Source organism: Onychostoma macrolepis, chromosome 07 (assembly GCF_012432095.1).
Source record: "Onychostoma macrolepis isolate SWU-2019 chromosome 07, ASM1243209v1, whole genome shotgun sequence".
Taxonomy (NCBI): Eukaryota; Metazoa; Chordata; class Actinopteri; order Cypriniformes; family Cyprinidae; genus Onychostoma; species Onychostoma macrolepis.
The window spans coordinates 16419156-16437115 of record NC_081161.1 but is presented as its reverse complement, the minus strand read 5'-3'; the positions used below and the strand labels follow the sequence as shown (position 1 = coordinate 16437115).

At 39.5% G+C, this 17960-nt stretch overlaps 1 long non-coding RNA gene across 2 annotated transcripts in view; it reads right to left on the bottom strand.

Moving 5' to 3' along the window:
- Nucleotides 1-17960, bottom strand: part of LOC131543309 (uncharacterized) — a 115292-nt gene that overhangs the window by 13860 nt on the left and 83472 nt on the right. For both annotated transcript variants that reach the window (XR_009271877.1, XR_009271876.1), the window contains exon 2: nt 6116-6250. This is a non-coding gene — a long non-coding RNA (uncharacterized LOC131543309). The remainder of the gene's footprint in view (nt 1-6115; nt 6251-17960) is intronic.

Here is a 17960-nt window from a genome sequence, read left to right as displayed (position 1 = left end):
ACGTCTGAGTTCCTGGATCTTGCGCTCAGTCTGGCCATTCGTCTGGGGGTGGTATCCTGAGGACAAGCTGATCGTGACGCCCAGCAACCTGAAGAAGGCTTTCCACACATGGGAAATAAACTGAGGACCTCTGTCCGAGATTATGTCCTCAGGTATTCCGAAGTTTCGCAACACGTGCTGGAGTAAGTGTTCCGCTGTTTCCATGGCAGTAGGGAGTCCTTTGAGGGGGATGAATTTGCAGGCTTTGGAAAAGCGATCGACTGCCACCAGCACACAAGTGTTCCCTTCGGAGTTGGGAAGGTCCGTCACAAAGTCTATTCCCAAGTGTGACCAGGGTCGATGAGGGATTGGTAATGGTTTTAGCTTGCCTACTGGAAGATGCCGGGGGGTCCTGGACATGGCGCAGACTGAGCAACTGCGGACGTACCTGATGACATCCCGGGTCATACTAGGCAACCAGTACCGAGCTTGGAGGAGCGAGAGGGTCCTGTGGCTGCCTGGATGTCCAGAGCCCGGTACATTGTGAACTGAGCCCAGAAGGGTGTGTCGTCGGGTGGTCGGTACGTACGTCTTCCCTTTTGGGCCTCTCAGCGGAGCAGGTTCGGTGAGAGTGGCGGCTCTGATTTCCTTGTCGATGTTCCACTGAATGGGGCTTACAACCATGGCTGGAGTGAGAATGGATTCAGGATCTGTGGGAGTATCGGGAGAATGTATTCTGGAGAGTGCATCAGCCTTGTTGTTACGACTTCCGGGGCGATAGGTTATGGTGAATTGGAACCTGGTGAAGAACAAAGTCCAGCGGGCTTGACGTGGGTTGAGTCTTTTTGCATCTCGAAGATATTGGAGGTTTTATGGTCGGTGATGACTGTGAATGGGTGTTTTGCTCCCTCCAGCCAGTGCCGCCACTCTTCCAGGGCAAGTTTGATGGCCAATAACTCCCGGTTCCCGATGTCATAGTTCTGCTCCGCTGACCTATTTCTTCGAATAGTATGCGCAAGGATGGAGGCTAGGAGGCTCACCATGGTATTGGGACAGCACGGCCCCGACGCCGGTGGTGGAGGCGTCGACTTCAACAACAAAAGGAGCTGAAGGATCCGGGTGGTGTAGGATGGGGGCTGTGTTGAAGGCTGTCTGCAGTTTCTGGAAGGCTTCGAGGGCGATGGAGTTCCAGGACAGGGACTTGGGTTTTCCTCGGAATAGGGATGTTAAAGGGGCTGTGTGAGTGCTGAAATTCTTGATAAAGTGACGGTAAAAGTTGGCAAATCCCAGGAACTGTTGGAGCTCTTTAATGGTCTGGGGACGAAGCCAATTCCTCACAGCATCTACCTTCCCCTGGTCCATTTGAATCCCCTCTTGGCCTACGATGTATCCCAGGAATTGTACCGTGGGGCGATGGAATTCGCATTTCTCCAGCTTCAGGAAGAGATGGTGTTCTCTGAGCTTCTGGAGGACCTGCTTGATGTGTTGGCAATGTTCGGCCTGGTTCTGGGAGTAGATTATGTCGTCAATGTACACAATCACGGAGCGATGGAGGAACTCCCGGAACACCTCATTCATGAATCCCTGGAAAACTGATGGGGCGTTGGCCAGCCCATACGGCATTACAAGATATTCATAGTGCCCCGACGGAGTGATGAATGCCGTCTTCCACTCGTCCCCTTTCCGGATTCGAACGAGGTTGTACGCGCTTCGCAGGTCCAGCTTGGAGAAGATGCGGGCCCCAAGGAGTTCCTCGAGGGCAGCCGGGACAAGGGGAAGAGGGTGAGGCAGCTTCACTGTTTGGGAATTAAGAGCTCGGTAATCAATACAGGGCTGAAAGCCCCCGTCCTTCTTACCCACGAAGAAGAAACTGGAAGCCGCCGGAGAGGTGGAGGGTCTGATGAAACCTTGGTTGAGATCCTCCTTGATGTAGGCCTCCATAGCCTTGCACTCCGGGATGGACAGAGGGTAAACTCTACCCTTGGGGAGTTTTGTTCCAGGCAGCAAGTCGATGGCACAGTCCCATGGCCGGTGTGGTGGTAATTTGGTGGCTGCCTTCTTAATAAAGACATCCTGGAACGCCACATAATCAGATGGGACCTTGACGTCTTCCTGGAGTTCAGGACTTTCGATGAGCGTGGAAGCAACGTGAACGATGCTGGAACTCTGGGAAGGAGTGGGTACTGACGAGAGATAGTGCTGATGACAGTATTCGCTCCAGCGAGTAACTTCAGACAGGTCCCATCTGATCTCTGGAGAATGGAGCACGAGCCAGGCACGTCCCAGGATGATATCCACCGTGGGTCCCTCCAGTACCAGAAAGGTGATCTCTTCCTCATGCAGTTGTCCGACCTTGAGCTTAATTGTAGGTGCTTGATATTTCACCCATCCACGCCCTAACGGCTTTCCCTGGATGGTCTCGACTCGGAACTCCCGGGCATGTCACTTCTTGGGGAACTGAAGGCGTTGAAGGCTTGCATTGGTTCTGGTACTGGGGAACCCATGGCGGGTGCGACAGACTGGTGGGTGGTTTCATTGGCGTGTGAGGCAGTGAGGCGTTGGGAAAGAGTGGCTCTCTGCATTAAGTTTTCGAGACCAACGGAGTCGTCATAGATGGCCATATGTGCTTGAATGCGGGGATCCAGGCCCTGTCGATAGGCGCTGAGCAGAGCGGTTTCATTCCACCCGCTAGTGGCCGCTAGCGTTCGAAACTCCAATGTGTAGTCACTTGCAGAAGCAGAGCCTTGACGCAGTCGCAGCAACTGATCGGCTATGGAGAGCTTTCCTGTTGCATAGCCAAATACCTCCTTAAAATGGTTAGTGAACGCACTGTATGAATTGGTTATGGCAGTCTTTGCATCCCATATTGCTTTCACCCATAACAGCGCCTTGCCACGGAGAAGAGAAATCAGGAAGGATACCTTTGATCGTTCAGTGGAGAATTGTTGGGGCTGCATCTCCATACACAGTGCCACTTGGAGGAGGAAACCGCCACACTCAGCTGCGTCGCCCACGAAGGTAGCAGGCACGGCCATGGGACTGACAGAGGCAGACCGCGGAGGTGTAAGGTCAACCAGGGATGCCTGGAGAGTGGTGACAAGTTCCTCCAGGACCTCCGCTGGTGTGGATGGATGGGGATCCATCTGGTTGTCGGTTATGGTCCGGTCTTCTGTCACAAAACACGGTACACACAACTGGTGAGTGAGAACAAACAGGTTTATTGAAGGGATTCGGGATCGGGAGTGATCAATAGCAGGTGAGTGAGCAAGTTAGTGTGAAGTTCTGATTGCTTAGCTGTGGTTGAAGTTGTGTCTTTGTTTGCAGGTTCGGATCGGGGATCAAAGGCTTCGAGGGAGAATCGGCGAGGGATCCAACTGGTAAGCATTGGGGGAAGTCGTGATCGTAGAGTGAGTCCAGAGCTGTCCATCTAGTGAACGGTAGACCGGACAATGTGGGGAATGGCAGTGTGTGTGTGTATAGTGGTGTTGATTGGTGTCAGCAGGTGCGTGCAATTAGAAGTCAGGTGACTGTGATCGGTTGATTGTGCTGGGTGGTGACTGTTGTGATGGTGACTGATTCCTGACAATATATAGTTGTGCTCAAAATTATTAATAATTTTTAATTCATATGATTACATTATGTATATATATATATATATATATATTAGGGGTGGCATGGTGGGGGGGATCTACTATGCTCGGTTTCTTTTCATTTATTTTGAACAGACAGTAGTACAAATTTTCACCTAGATGTGAAAATACTAATATATATATACATACATATAGGCTATACAAGGAATAAACTCATACAAGGAATCTCAAATGGAAAAAAGCAACATCCTATTTGTTTTCTTTTTTTGTTTTCATTGTGAGTGTACACAAATAAAAGCAGACCTTTATACAGTGAAGCATTATTAATAAGACAATAAGTGTTTTAAGTTGTTTCTGCTGGTATAAGGAAACAGTTGAAGTGACCGTGCCGGAGCGCGCGCGCGCACACACACACACATAAAAAAAAAAAAAAAACACATCAATTCCAGCATTGCTAACTTGACAGCACAGTTGGTACTTTATCTAAATAAAATACAGTGAACCAAACATCAGTGCGCCCTCCTCTGTGTCACCGTTGGAACGTGACTGCCGACTGAAGTACAAAGCCTATCATTCAGATACGTTACATCGCAAATATGGAAATATTACGGAATATTTGGATTTGTGCCGAATGAGAGAGGTAGGATACACGAGCACAAAGCTCCATTTCGCAAACAGTTAAGCGCGCAAGCCTTTAAAATATACTCCTTTGTCAGTGAGAGAAGCGTCCAGAATCAGCACATTCACTGTCTAGGGGGCTTTGTTTTCAAGTGTGCAACTCATGGCATTCGCTCGCTGTTCTTCTGCTGGCGGTTATCAAACAGCATTGCATTACTGCGGGCGCCCCCTTCTGGATTGGGGGTGAATTGCCTGTATTCGTTGTAAGGCCTCGTGCACCGAACCGAGATGTCCGTAATGTGACGGTTCGGTACGAATACATGTATCGTGCCACCCCTAACATACTATATATATATATATATATATATATATATGGCGTCCCTCTCCACCACAACGTGGACGTCTCCTTTTAGATGTCAAATAGGTGTCTATTAGATGTATATAAGATGTTTATGATTTAGAATGTATGTAAAACTGACATCTTACAGACGTTTGTCAGACATTTGTAGACAGCAGATGCTTTCCAGATCAACAGATCTTTAACAGACATCTTGCAGACGTACGTGTGCTATAATTGACATATTTAATAAAAATGAGTTGAACTATTTTTCCATCACTGGAGGATATTTTGGATGACAGAAACATTGGCAAGTAAAAGATGGAAATATTTATTTTGGTATTTTGACATGCATCTCCTAACTTAAAAAGGCACTACTCTTTTTCTTTTTTTCTGCTTTTGGTAGTACTACATCTTATAACCTAACCTTTATTCTGTCAAAAAGAAAAACAATGTTGTTCTCAGTCCAGCTTTCCTGGAACAAACTCGTCTATAAATACTGGATACTGTTTTAACACCCAGGATGACCTCTTTCTCCACCTTCATCATCTTATCTTAGAGACCACCCTGCATCTCATTACACTTCCTCTGCACTGGTCCGCCCCTGTAATTATCCCCAGATTTTACACCTAACCTTTTGGTTCCCACTCATTTATTACCTCCCTCCCCTTCCCCTAATTGACTACAACCAGGTACAGTGACATTTAGACTGCTTGTCCAGGTTCGTGATCCTGCACATTCTCCACATTAGAGTCCTTATGAAAAAGGAGAAGTTGACTAATGATAATTATGATGTGTGATTCAAGCCCACTCAGAAGGTGTCAGACCTTAAGGGACCCAGTAAGGAGCCTGGTTATTATATTTGTTCAGTACCAGATGGCACAGATGAAGACACATACTGGAGCCTCTATATTTGGGTCAATATGATTAAGGAGGAGAATTTCTAGTGCAGAAAAAAAAGATTACAGAATTATGTCCAAAGTGATTGTTGAGGATTCCAAGGTCTGCCTAGTTCTGGCCTTCATGTAGAGCCATGTGATATTAGCAACAAAAAAACAAAACAAAACAAAACAAAAAAATCATAATGTATTTTGATTAATATTAAAGACTAAAATATCATACTAAAAATATTAAAAACACTACTTTAGTTATACTAAATATATTGCACATGATTGAGAGCCATTCAGAACTGAATTAAGAATGCCTTTTAAATTCATGTACACTTGAATTGAGGTCGCAACCAGGATGCAGAATTGCATTTCAAATTTTAATGTAACAAAGTACAAATAAATTGAAATTCAAAGAAGACAGACATACAGATGTGGAACCTGTAAATATACTAATATTATTCTAAAATAATTAGTATGCCATAACACTGTGTCATATAACATATATGGACACTTATACAAACAATAATAGTATGCCATGCTTACTAAAAAAAATTAAAAAAAATAAAAACATTAGTATCTTCTAGATCCTCTTCTTCTTCCGCCTCCTTTCCCTCCTCCTCCTCCTCCTTTTCACCCTTTTGTTTTCCTGGAGTTGAAAGCAGCCCGGAAGGCTTGCATTTGATGTTTTAAAAGGTACTCACAGAAAGAGTGCTGAGTTTGCATCAACTCTAAAGATAGATGGCATTCAGTAAGTGGAGGAGGCAGGCAGCCCAACCTGGCTCACTGATGAGAACCATTCTGAACTCTCACCGATTGAATGCGGGCCAGAAGAGAGCCTAAAGCAGGAGAAATAGAGAGAGAGAGAAACAAGATTGATAATGATGCTGTGTGCACCAAACACTGACTTCAAAGCCCACCTCCAAATTCATCTTCAGTTGTTACAGAACAGACAAGAAGCACAGAGCACAGACAACTCTAAATGAGTTGTGAATAACTGGAATTATTGGTCTTTCTGGCTTTGTAACTATAGCACATTTTCACAACCATTAAACATACCTTACATACAGTATGCTCTTACTTAAATAGTTTTCAGGTTTCAGAGTAGAGCATTTGTTTAGCTCTTTATATAAGGAAATGTATACAATCCCTACCTGAATGCCATTTCTTTATTGCATTTAATATATAAAACAGTAGAGATGCATAATGATCTCTAAAGTTACTGGCTCCACTTAAAAGAAAATATTTGAACAGTCAGCCTTGAACTGTTTTTACGTGCAGCGAAAAGGCAGAAAAGTCACTAAGGAAAAGGTTGAAATTCTGCTAGAGTAAGCCTTCAAAACCACAACGTTCTTTACTCGCAATTAAATAAGAAAAGGGCAAACTAAGATATGCCAGGAGCACTGTTTTATAAAAGAAGTTTGATGTTTAGGTGGTATTTCATTTAAAGTATCTATCTTTGAACTGAATCGTAATCTTGGCTTGGAAAGGGGACTGAGTACAAACGGCACCCCCTGTCTTTCAGCCTGAAAAATATATAAAAATAAATGATTGAATATGAAAATTGACATACTATAAGAAATGACAGCTGGATTAAATATACTATTCTCTAGCATTTTACTTGCCAGTCTATGCTTCACTTGAGAAAGACACAGGAAGTGAGGTTATCAAACTCAAAGACTGCTTTATAAATTTTATGAGATCATTGAGTTTGAGGAGAATTCATTAAAGTGAAACAAGGCAACAGACAGAGAATCCTCCCAAAAGCCTAATCATCTGATTAAATTGAGGCAAAGACATTTTTTAAACAGTGACTTATAGGCACTCAACCTCAGCTCTTCATTTTATCTCGAAAGCTTTAAGCTTATAAAATATACAGTTGAAAATAAAGCTCTTTTGCTGATTATGTGACAGGCTTTTTCTAATGCATCTAAAGAATTGCAGCCAATTAGCTTTAAGAAACAGTCATCCCGGTAGTGTCATTAATCTGTGCCACCAACAGGGTGTGTGAAATAGTTAGCTGGGATCTAATGACAGTAATCAACAATAATTAAAGGGAAATGATCACCATTTACCAAGTAGAGTCATTAAGGCTGGTGGCAGAGCACTCTATGTGACCTCTTAGAAAGAGAACCAGAAAGTACATATAAACCATGTGAACTTGTCATTCTGTTATTTTAAAATTGACTGTGATCTGAAGAGTGTGCTGTGGTGGGGAAATAAAGACAAACCGTATAGATTTTTAGATGCTCCAGTGAAAACTAAATCTGACATACATTTTAAAAATCTGTCCACATTATGTCCAAATTGTCATTCCTGCCATGTTTTTTTTTTAGACACAGAGACAATTTCTCTCTCTCTCTCTCTCTCTTCTGCCTAAACACTTAACAGGAGTTTTGTCTTTCTTTCCAACCCACCAATCCAATACTTATATTTTCTGCCATATTTCATAACCAGAGAAAGTTTGACAGCTCTAGCATACTAGTGAATGACAGCAAAGTATAACTCACAACGCACGGCCCATGTCATACATGCGTCAATGATGCGACTGACAACTAGTTTTTGACTGCAGTCCCATTCATGCAGAATATGTCACCTGAATATGCTCTCATAATTTAGTCGTGAGTCCCGAAATGTTAAGGTTAAAGATATAGAATACATTCGTAGAATGTGGCTGTCACTGTCGAAACTAACCAAACTGTATGTGAACAGACCTGCTTTTAGCACTTTAAACAGGACTAACAACCATTCTCTGCTGCTGTGTGTCTATAGCCTTGGCCATTTAGTGGTTGGGTATATTTTCTGTTATATACCAAATGTTTTAAACATTAACAGAGTGATAAGTTAAGCTGATTGGTTCACCTTATGTCTGCTTGCAGTTTGTTTATAACATGCACTGAGAACATAAAGTGGTCTATGATTACTTTATTTTGTGTAATTCACAATTTAAACAAAACAAAAAAAAGGTTTACAGCATTTCACTACACAGAATAGATTGAGAATCATACTTAAAATTGTCACACACAAAATCCGAAAGTCTTCCATTGTTTTTATGCCATAATTAAAATAAATAAATAGTTGAAGCAGAGTGATAAACAATGTCAAAAAAACATGACTTTTTTTTTTTTTTAATAAAGAAATTATGATTTACTTTATATTGTAATACCATTATAATATTACATAATACATTTAACACTCTTGTTGTCATTTTGTTTACTTCTGGGTCAACTGAAATAGGTTTAAGTTATTTTAAATAACAAGTGTGAACACACTGACAAGAGTACTGTACACTATTTATTTATTTGTTTGTTTTCATCTTAAATAAAAATGCACATCTAGTTTAAAGTGAGTCCAGCCTCACATTGTTTTCCCAGCTAGTTCTGTAGATATTTGGCCTAGTCCTTGGGTGAATGACAACATAAAGTAATCATAATTCTTGTTGAAGAGCAATATTCATGAGAAAGTGGAAGGTGCTCTGTCCAGACTGATTGGAAGGTCGGATCACGCATTTTATTTTATTTTTATTTTTTTTCCAGGCAGAGGGAGAAAGAGGAATCAGCCTTCAGTTAATTTCATTTTTGGGTAAAAAAAAAAAAAAAGCATGAAGACATGAAGTAATTGTCAAACACAATATCAGAAAGCATGGGTCATTTCAGATCAATCAAGAGTTTCTTCAAACTGCAGAATTGGGCACCTCAAGTGTTCAAAATTCTCACTGATAGCATACACTGCCTACCAAGATACCAAAAAAGTTTGAATCAGCACAGGGAATACGAACCAGTGCTTTATCACTGGGGTGAAACTCACATAAGCACACAGGTTTATTGTATGTGCTCTGCTGGGAGCGCTGAGTTTCCAGCTTGTGTTCTCTGGCCAAGGGCATCAACATCAATGCTCCCTCATGCCCCACATGTGCTTGATCACTGACCAGCAGGGAGATGGCTGTCACTCCCAAGCTGCCGTTGCAACATTCAGGAGCCCCTGTAGCATTCTCCCAACAATTGTTCAAAGAGGCTTAGCCTTGTGGAAGCCTGGGGTACAGCTTACACGTCAGAGAGAATTAGGTTCCAGTCTTGATTGTCCTCTGTTATCACCTTCTTTTCTGCCAGACCACTGTTGACTGAGATCAGTGGCTTCCCTAGCTGGTTTTCAAACACTGAGAGATCCCCCAGTCATCAGCTTCTTCCTGTTTGAACTGCTTTACACTAGACAAGAGAGAAACCCCCTGGACTTACTGAGAGAACATTGGGAGAACCCAAAGGACAAAGAGCATTGTCACCTCTGTGGTAAAAATGAGTGACTGGGAAAAAATTGTGGTATTGTAAGGAGGTCTCAAAAGATCTGATATGATCAAAAGGCCCACACTAAAACTGGAGGTACTGCTGACTCTAAGAACAAGCTCTTGACCAAGTGGTGTGTGTGCCATAGTCACCTTAAAATCTGGCCCAGTGATTTATGGGATGTTTGGAGACAAGCAAAAGGTACCCAAAAGTACTTCTGAATACCAGGAACATTGCAATTCAAGGGTCTGAATTGTGCTGTAATATCTCTCCTGTGAGTACTTAAGATGCTTTGAAGTTGCAGAGCTGCTTCTAGATCAGCAGTTGCAGAAGAGGTAAGGCTGCCAAAGTTTTTTATGGTAAAGAGAGAGAGATAGAATGATATGGATCTTCCTTTTGAGCTCTGACAAAGTAGAATTATGAATAGGTGAGTCTTATTTTCAACTCAGGCTCACTGAAGAGCATGCATCTACCTTTGTGTGTGTGTGTGTGTGTGTGCATTTCCTTGAACAATACTGTTATGACCTAAAAACTCGTAGTAGATTATTTAAAGAGTTCAGATGCAAAAGCCTCTAAGTGCTGCCTGAAATATTCTTCTAAATGAACATTTTTATCAGGCTCCTATATTTATGTTCAGTTATTTCACTTTAATTGCATAGAAAATGACCTATATATTGCCATTAGAGTACAATTACTGAACCTAAACATAGGAGCCTGATAAAAAGGCTCATTTTAGAAGAAAATTTCAGATGGCACTTAGAGGCTTTTGCATCTGAACTCTTCATTTGTAAACTAATAAATGTATGGCATTATCATTTAACTGCTGAGAGTGCGTTGTTGTAGCATAACCAGCTTCATATGTATTGCTTTTCTAATGTTGCAAACTTGCTCAGCAGTGACCGGGTATGATGTGCCATGAAACTTGAATCATGATAAAAGACCCTGAAGTCTTACAGAAGCAAGCTAAAATGACATGGTTGCTTAAAAAAAAAAAAAAAAAAAAAGTGTTTCATGATAAGGGTAAAAACTTAGCATCTGAATCAGCAGAGTCTCTTGTTTTATTTGATATAACATTTACTGAAAACTTTAAAACTAAATGTTACAAAGTAGAAAAATATTACAAAATAGAAATATCATAGCTCAGCAGACTGGGAGAGTTGTATGTAATATTACTTTCCCCAATTACATTTACAGCACACAAAGTTCAGACAAAATGGGATAGTGTATGAAAAAACATTTGACAGTTGTTTAAAAAAAATAAATACAAAAATAAAACACTCACTGTCATTTTTTTCCCCTTCACCCATGTTTTATGTATTTTTTTAAATAAATCTCTAGCTTTTGCCGTTTTATATTTATATGCTGTATTTATTTAGCTTTCAATTCTTAATATCAAATGTGGAGTTGGGGGAAGGGGTTGACTTAAAAATAATAATAAATATATATATATATATATATATATATATATACAGTGGGTACAGAAAGTATTCAGACCCCCTTAAATTTTTCACTCTGTTATATTGCAGCCATTTGCTAAAATCATTTAAGTTCATTTTTTTCCTCAATGTACACACAGCACCCCATATTGACAGAAAAACACAGAATTGTTGACATTTTTGCAGATGTATTAAAAACTGAGTTGTTGTGAAGCCACTCCTTCGTTATTTTAGCTGTGTGCTTAGGGTCATTGTCTTGTTGGAAGGTAAACCTTCGGCCCAGTCTGAGGTCCTGAGCACTCTGGAGAAGGTTTGCGTCCAGGATATCCCTGTACTTGGCCGCATTCATCTTTCCCTCAATTGCAACCAGTCGTCCTGTCCCTGCAGCTGAAAAACACCCCACAGCATGATGCTGCCACCACCATGCTTCACTGTTGGGACTGTATTGGACAGGTGATGAGCAGTGCCTGGTTTTCCACACATACCGCTTAGAATTAAGGCCAAAAGTTCTATCTTGGTCTCATCAGACCAGAGAATCTTATTCAGGTGTTTTTTAGCAAACTCCATGCGGGCTTTCATGTGTCTTGCACTGACGAGAGGCTTCCGTCGGGCCACTCTGCCATAAAGCCCCGACTGGTGGAGGGCTGCAGTGATGGTTGACTTTCTACAACTTTCTCCCATCTCCCGACTGCATCTCTGGAGCTCAGCCACAGTGATCTTTGGGTTCTTCTTTACCTCTCTCACCAAGGCTCTTCTCCCCCGATAGCTCAGTTTGGCCAGACGGCCAGCTCTAGGAAGGGTTCTGGTCTGCTCATTTGCTCTGACATGCACTGTGAGCTGTAAGGTCTTATATAGACAGGTGTGTGGCTTTCCTAATCAAGTCCAATCAGTATAATCAAACACAGCTGGACTCAAATGAAGGTGTAGAACCATCTCAAGGATGATCAGAAGAAATGGACAGCACCTGAGTTAAATATATGAGTCTCACAGCAAAGGGTCTGAATACTTAGGACCATGTGATATTTCAGTTTTTCTTTTTTAATAAATCTGCAAAAATGTCAACAATTCTGTGTTTTTCTGTCAATATGGGGTGCTATGTGTACATTAATGAGGAAAAAAAAAAAATAACTTGCAAATGGCTGCAATATAACAAAGAGTGAAAAATTTAAGGGGGTCTGAATACTTTCCGTACCCATACACACTGTATATATTTTTTTACTTGTAGCAGACAAAAGTTGGATATTTAAATCAAAGTTTTAGAAAAACACTGAGTTAAAAAGATTAAACGTGTCATAACAATCCTCAGTCTCCTCCATTTACTTCCTAGACATATAATGGGACATTAATGGAAACATTAAAAAGAAATTAAAAAGTTCTAACACTTTAAATGGACGTTTCATCTTGTGGCACTTGCTTCCCTGTCTTTTTGACAATTCTCATATTATTTAACAAATCTTATTTCCTCTGGCTTTGATCCCAAAGTGATGCAATGAAATTATTCAAAATAAGAGAAACGAATGAAACACCACATCTGACTCATTTTATGCCAAGAACAATAATCCCCAAGCATCATACAACACAATCTCCAACGAGGAACAATCAAGTGTTTCTTATCGTCTGTGATTATTATGCCATCACGTCTTGGACCAATCAGATCAAATTTTCATGCAGATGGCAGCTCAGCTATAACATTTTTTAGGCTTTCAAAACAGTTTTCTTGCTTTGCATGGTCTACACTGAATTAAGCCTTGAAGAAAATACAGAAAAAATTTCCTTCTAAAAGTTACATTATTTAGTGCATGGTTTATAGCCATGAGGCAAGGGTCTAACAACAACTCAACAGAAAATTAATTCTGATAAATATAATTACAGCTCTCAGTGTATGTGAACTTGCCCAGTTATGAGTCAATGTCTGAAGAAATTTGTATTAAAAGCAGTTTACATCTGAGTATTTATGTCTCAGATGTAATCATTCATGCTAGGTATACCATAAAATTATAACGTGTAATCAGACTCAAGACACAGACAGGTTAGAATCAAACAGACGGGTTTATTGTATTGATGTAAGTGAACAGCGGAAGCAGGTGAGTAATGACAGATAGAGAATCTTTAACTTGAACATAGTTGATACTGATGGAGATATTCTCGGTTACCAGGTTTTGAGAGATCGTGGGATGACAGAGTGTGTTTCCAGGAGCTAGTATCGGGAATCGGATGCAGGTAGGTAATTGTAGCAAACATACATGAACACAAGGAGCAGACAAAGGAGATCGGGAAACTTGGAGAAGAAATTCAGAGAAGTAGCTTGACATACAAGTTAAGTCCTTTTCCACAATGGAGACCAGACAATGTGCTTGTGTGAACTGCGTGCTCTTATACTGTGGTGCTGGTGATTAGTGAATGAAGGTCAGGTGCGTGTAATCAGAACTCCGGTGATTGGGATCGCTGATTGGTGGAAGAGCCTGGTGTTTCCGTGACAGAAATATAGTTTTAGTACCAAATGGTTTGTATAACCCTGCCAAAGAGTATATTTTTCTCCCTTTTTCAGTATGATGCTCTCATAATACCAAGCCACTTTGTCTAATGTGACAACGTCAAAGGTGACAGACAGGCATATTAAATGCTAAGCAGATAATGCTTGCTAAATAATACAACACAACACAAATCCCTTGTTTGTTTGTTTTTTTCACCCCTTTCGTTCAATGTGAAAAAAGCTTAATAATAATATTCCCCTTAGTCCAATGAATAATACAACCCTCTCATTTCAGGTGAGGGCACATACCTCTAGAATTGCAAAATAATAGAACCATTTTATGATTGTGGTAAAATCCGTAAAGCTGGATTAATGCTTTTAATCAACAGTTTATGCCAGAGAAGTTATAAACCTGCAAAAATGTAATGCAATTATTGAAAGCGAATTAAATGTTTTTAAAGTCGGCTTCCTAAGCCCTGATAAAAAATAAATAAATAAATAAATAATATAACTATAATGGTGAATGTTTTTCTTTTTTTCTCTTTCTCATTTATTCTTTCAGCTTATTTTACAAAGCAATTTGATTATAGCTGCTTAATATTTACATTTTAGAAGCACAGAGAGCAGGAGGGAATGAGTTTATGATGAAAGAAAAAACAGTTGGTGAGTGTCTCTGGGAACAGCTGCTATAATAAGAAGCAATGATACACAATATATCTCCTTTAATGTTCATTATGAACAGAGGGTATAAAACCTGGAAATTTGAAGGCCTGTACAAAACATAGACTCAAAGCCATTAATTAAGTTTTAAAAAAAATCAGAAATATTATACAATATAAACACATATGGACATGCTTTTAATGAGGATTAAGCCTAGCGGCAACAACAAAGCGTTCCTATGCCTAAAGCTCATTGAAAGGATTGAGGCGAGCAGTGGGGCCTTTAGAAAGATGAAGATGGCCTTCTTTCCTACAAAAATCTATTAAAACTGCCAATTCCCATTGATTAGACAAGCAGGAGACTCACTAAAACCCATGGGGATTAGAGGCAATGCAGATAGCCATTAAGATATTTCAAAAGCAACAAGAGGAAGGATTTATTTTCCTTTTTTTCCCTTCTAGGATATTGTTACTGCAGTTTAATCATTTCTATTTATAAGATACAGTGGTTTGTTAGTGAATTTGACTAGGTTTTCTCAGTGTTCTGGTGAGCCGATGAGGTTCTCAAAAATCAAAAAATAAAATAGTGAAAAATCGTTCTTTAAACACTTACCAACACCATGTTCAGCTCCTACAGTGGTTCAGCTGTGGGTCTTGTTTATACATTCCAGCTTCTTTTATTATAAATGCAAGTTATAAATCTACTCATTTGGAACAAAAAAAAAAATTAATAATAATAAAAAAATCTGATCATTGACATATTCTTCGGTGTGAATGTTAACAGAATTAGATGCTCTTTCATCAACTTTCATCTCTTTGGATTGACGTTCTGTCACTCAGCTTTCTGTATTACGAGACTTCTCCCAGTGGATGACAAAAAGCCCAACTTTAAATACTCTTAACACTAAAAAGCATATTTCAGGTTGAGGGCCTTTGGGGTGTGTGTGGAGGCAGGTGTTCTGAAAAGTTATTTGAATGATTAAATCAAAGGCCGGGGGTAGTGATGTATGAAGAACTGTAGCATTTCAGCTTCAGTGGCTGAAGGGAGTCATTACAATTTAAAATGAACTTTAATGTTCTTTCAGAGCAGCAGGTAATTTTAGTTGGGCCTCTATAATGTCAGCATGTGCATTTGTAAAAGAGAAAGAGAGGGAAAAAAGAGAGGGAGGAGGTCATAAAGCCATATGTGCACCCATACGCAAATTCATCCTTCCTTTACAACATGGCCACATGGAGGATACATAAATGAGAAAACGTGTGTATATATGTGTGGGTGCGTCCATATGTGCGTTTGCTTGTTCACACACACACACGTTTGATTTAATTTTAAAGTGTGAAAACATTTAGAAGGAAATCTCTGTAAGTCTCCAACAGTGTTTAGTGATATTAAGTGTAGCACAGACACTGAAACAGCTTGCATTATTCAACGCTTAACAGCATATGACAGCTGTTTGATGCAGGTGAAGTGCTGTTGGCTTCACAGATTCTTAATATTTAACACACTTCAGGAAGTCTTGGCTGGCCAAGCCGGACTGCATCACAGGTCAAAGAATGAAATGTCATGACTTTCACCTCAATGTCATTGTAATCGTGACATCAAAAAAAAAAAAGTATTAATTATATATTACTATATAGTTAAATAAAAAATGTGTTGCATCAAAAATTTAGACCTTCTTTCACTGAAATGTAGCTTCTTATGCACAGGTCCAGTGCCAGTATTTAATATTAAAACAATTCAAGAGTCTTTAAGTGACACTATAGCATTTGAAGGTCATGAAATGATGATGCTTTGGCCATTGTGCTAGAAAGAGTCCTATTTTAGATAACAAATTAGTCATGAATGAAGCTTCATTTACTTTTTATTGTCAGGTCTGTTCCAGTTTGCATTATATTTTATTAGTTATTTATTAGTGACCACCTCCAACTCATAAAATTAATTGTATATCCTGCCAGGTCACTGGTGTTAAATGCAGTATGTAAGGCTTCGTTCTTTAAAACCTGTTGTGTCTTGGAATGATCTTGAAGAGGTTTGGCTGACATTGGCCCTATGTCTTTTGTAATGCAGTATCATGCAATATATTTAGTATCCCTAAGACACCTGTCATATCAACTGTGCTTCACATATGTGAGCTTACTTAAATTAAATTTTGTCCCTCTTGGTTTGCCAGTAAGCTAAAAATATTGCCAAAGCTTGAGAAGGTTGGAGAGGTCTAAGACAGGACAGAAAAAGACTGTACCTTGCTCATGTGGTGTATTGGTGACCAGATGAATAACTGGTTTGTGGTCTTTAAATTCATTGTTACAATTTCCAGAAAAGATTGAGAAATATGTGGCAATGAAAATGAGGGATAGAGGAGGCAAGTGAGATGGAAAGAGAATATCAGTATCTCAATTATTAAAAAAAAAAAAAAAAAAAAAAGATAAGATAAGAATGGTGTGTTGAATGTGTATGGTGTGGAATTTCCTTTGAAATAATTTTTAAAAACATTTTTACAAAAAAACAAAAACAAAGAAATAGCAAGTAACACATTGAATTAAATGTTTGAGTAGAACAGTGGTGGAAAGAGTACTAAGAAATTGTACTTAAGTAAAAGTATTGCTACTTAAGGAATAATTTACTTGAGTACAAGTAAAAGTATTGAAAAATAATATGACTCAAGTAAGAGTAAAAAAGTAGTTTGCTGAAAAAGTACTCAAGTTACTATGTTACAAAGTACTTTAGTATATTTTTTTCTATTTTTACCCATGAAAATGAGACAATGTGAGCATTATGGAGCAGGGTTAACCCTAATCCTAACACCCATGTCCTGTAATGTCTGTTTCACAAGTGAGACCCAGGAAATCCCTTATATGGACAAATGCATGATATCACTACAGCTGAATAACATGCAGATAGAGACGCTTTGACTGTTGAAACGTGGAAGACAATAAATGCACAATTGCAATGCAACGCTAATTGACATAGCTTGCATCACAGTATAGAATTTTATAAAAAATATTTTCTGTCTCACTGTGATAAGAAGCAACATGGAACCACAGAAGCTAACTGTTTCAAACACGACTGATGTTATATAGTGATTTTGGAGCAAAACATGATATTACTCTCATAAATTGTCATGTTTGACGCCATGCAAACAAAGCAAACATGCTACCTATCCCTGTTGCCAGGAGCAACTGTTTTGTAACTAATTTTGAAAAGTACATTCACATATAAGATGATGTGGGTTTTTTAAGAAGGGCAAAAGCAAAGAAGGGTAAGTGAAGGTTTCAAAGAAAAGAAAGGGTCTAAAACAGTGTGAATAGAAAGGTGCCAGTAAAAAATAATGTTGGGTAGTTAATGTGTAGTTTGTTATAATAACAAAGGTGGACTCCAGGCACATTTTCAGTAGGACAAAAAAAAAAAGAGCATTTTATTTAACATGGTAACCCATACCTAGGCTTAATGGAAATCCAAAATCCATTACAATTCTGGAATAGGATGCTTGAGGCTAGGAATCGTCTACTTTTTATAAAATTAAAATTTTGATTCCTATTATCGATTCCTTTGTGCACATTTTAATATAACTTTAAACCATTCAAGCACAAGAAGACTCATGCTCTGTTTTCTGTACTGCACAAATAGGGGTGTAGCCATCATTTAAGAAATTAGGGGGACAGAAAAAATAACAACTTTTGACTTTTGTCTAATTGACAGACTTTAT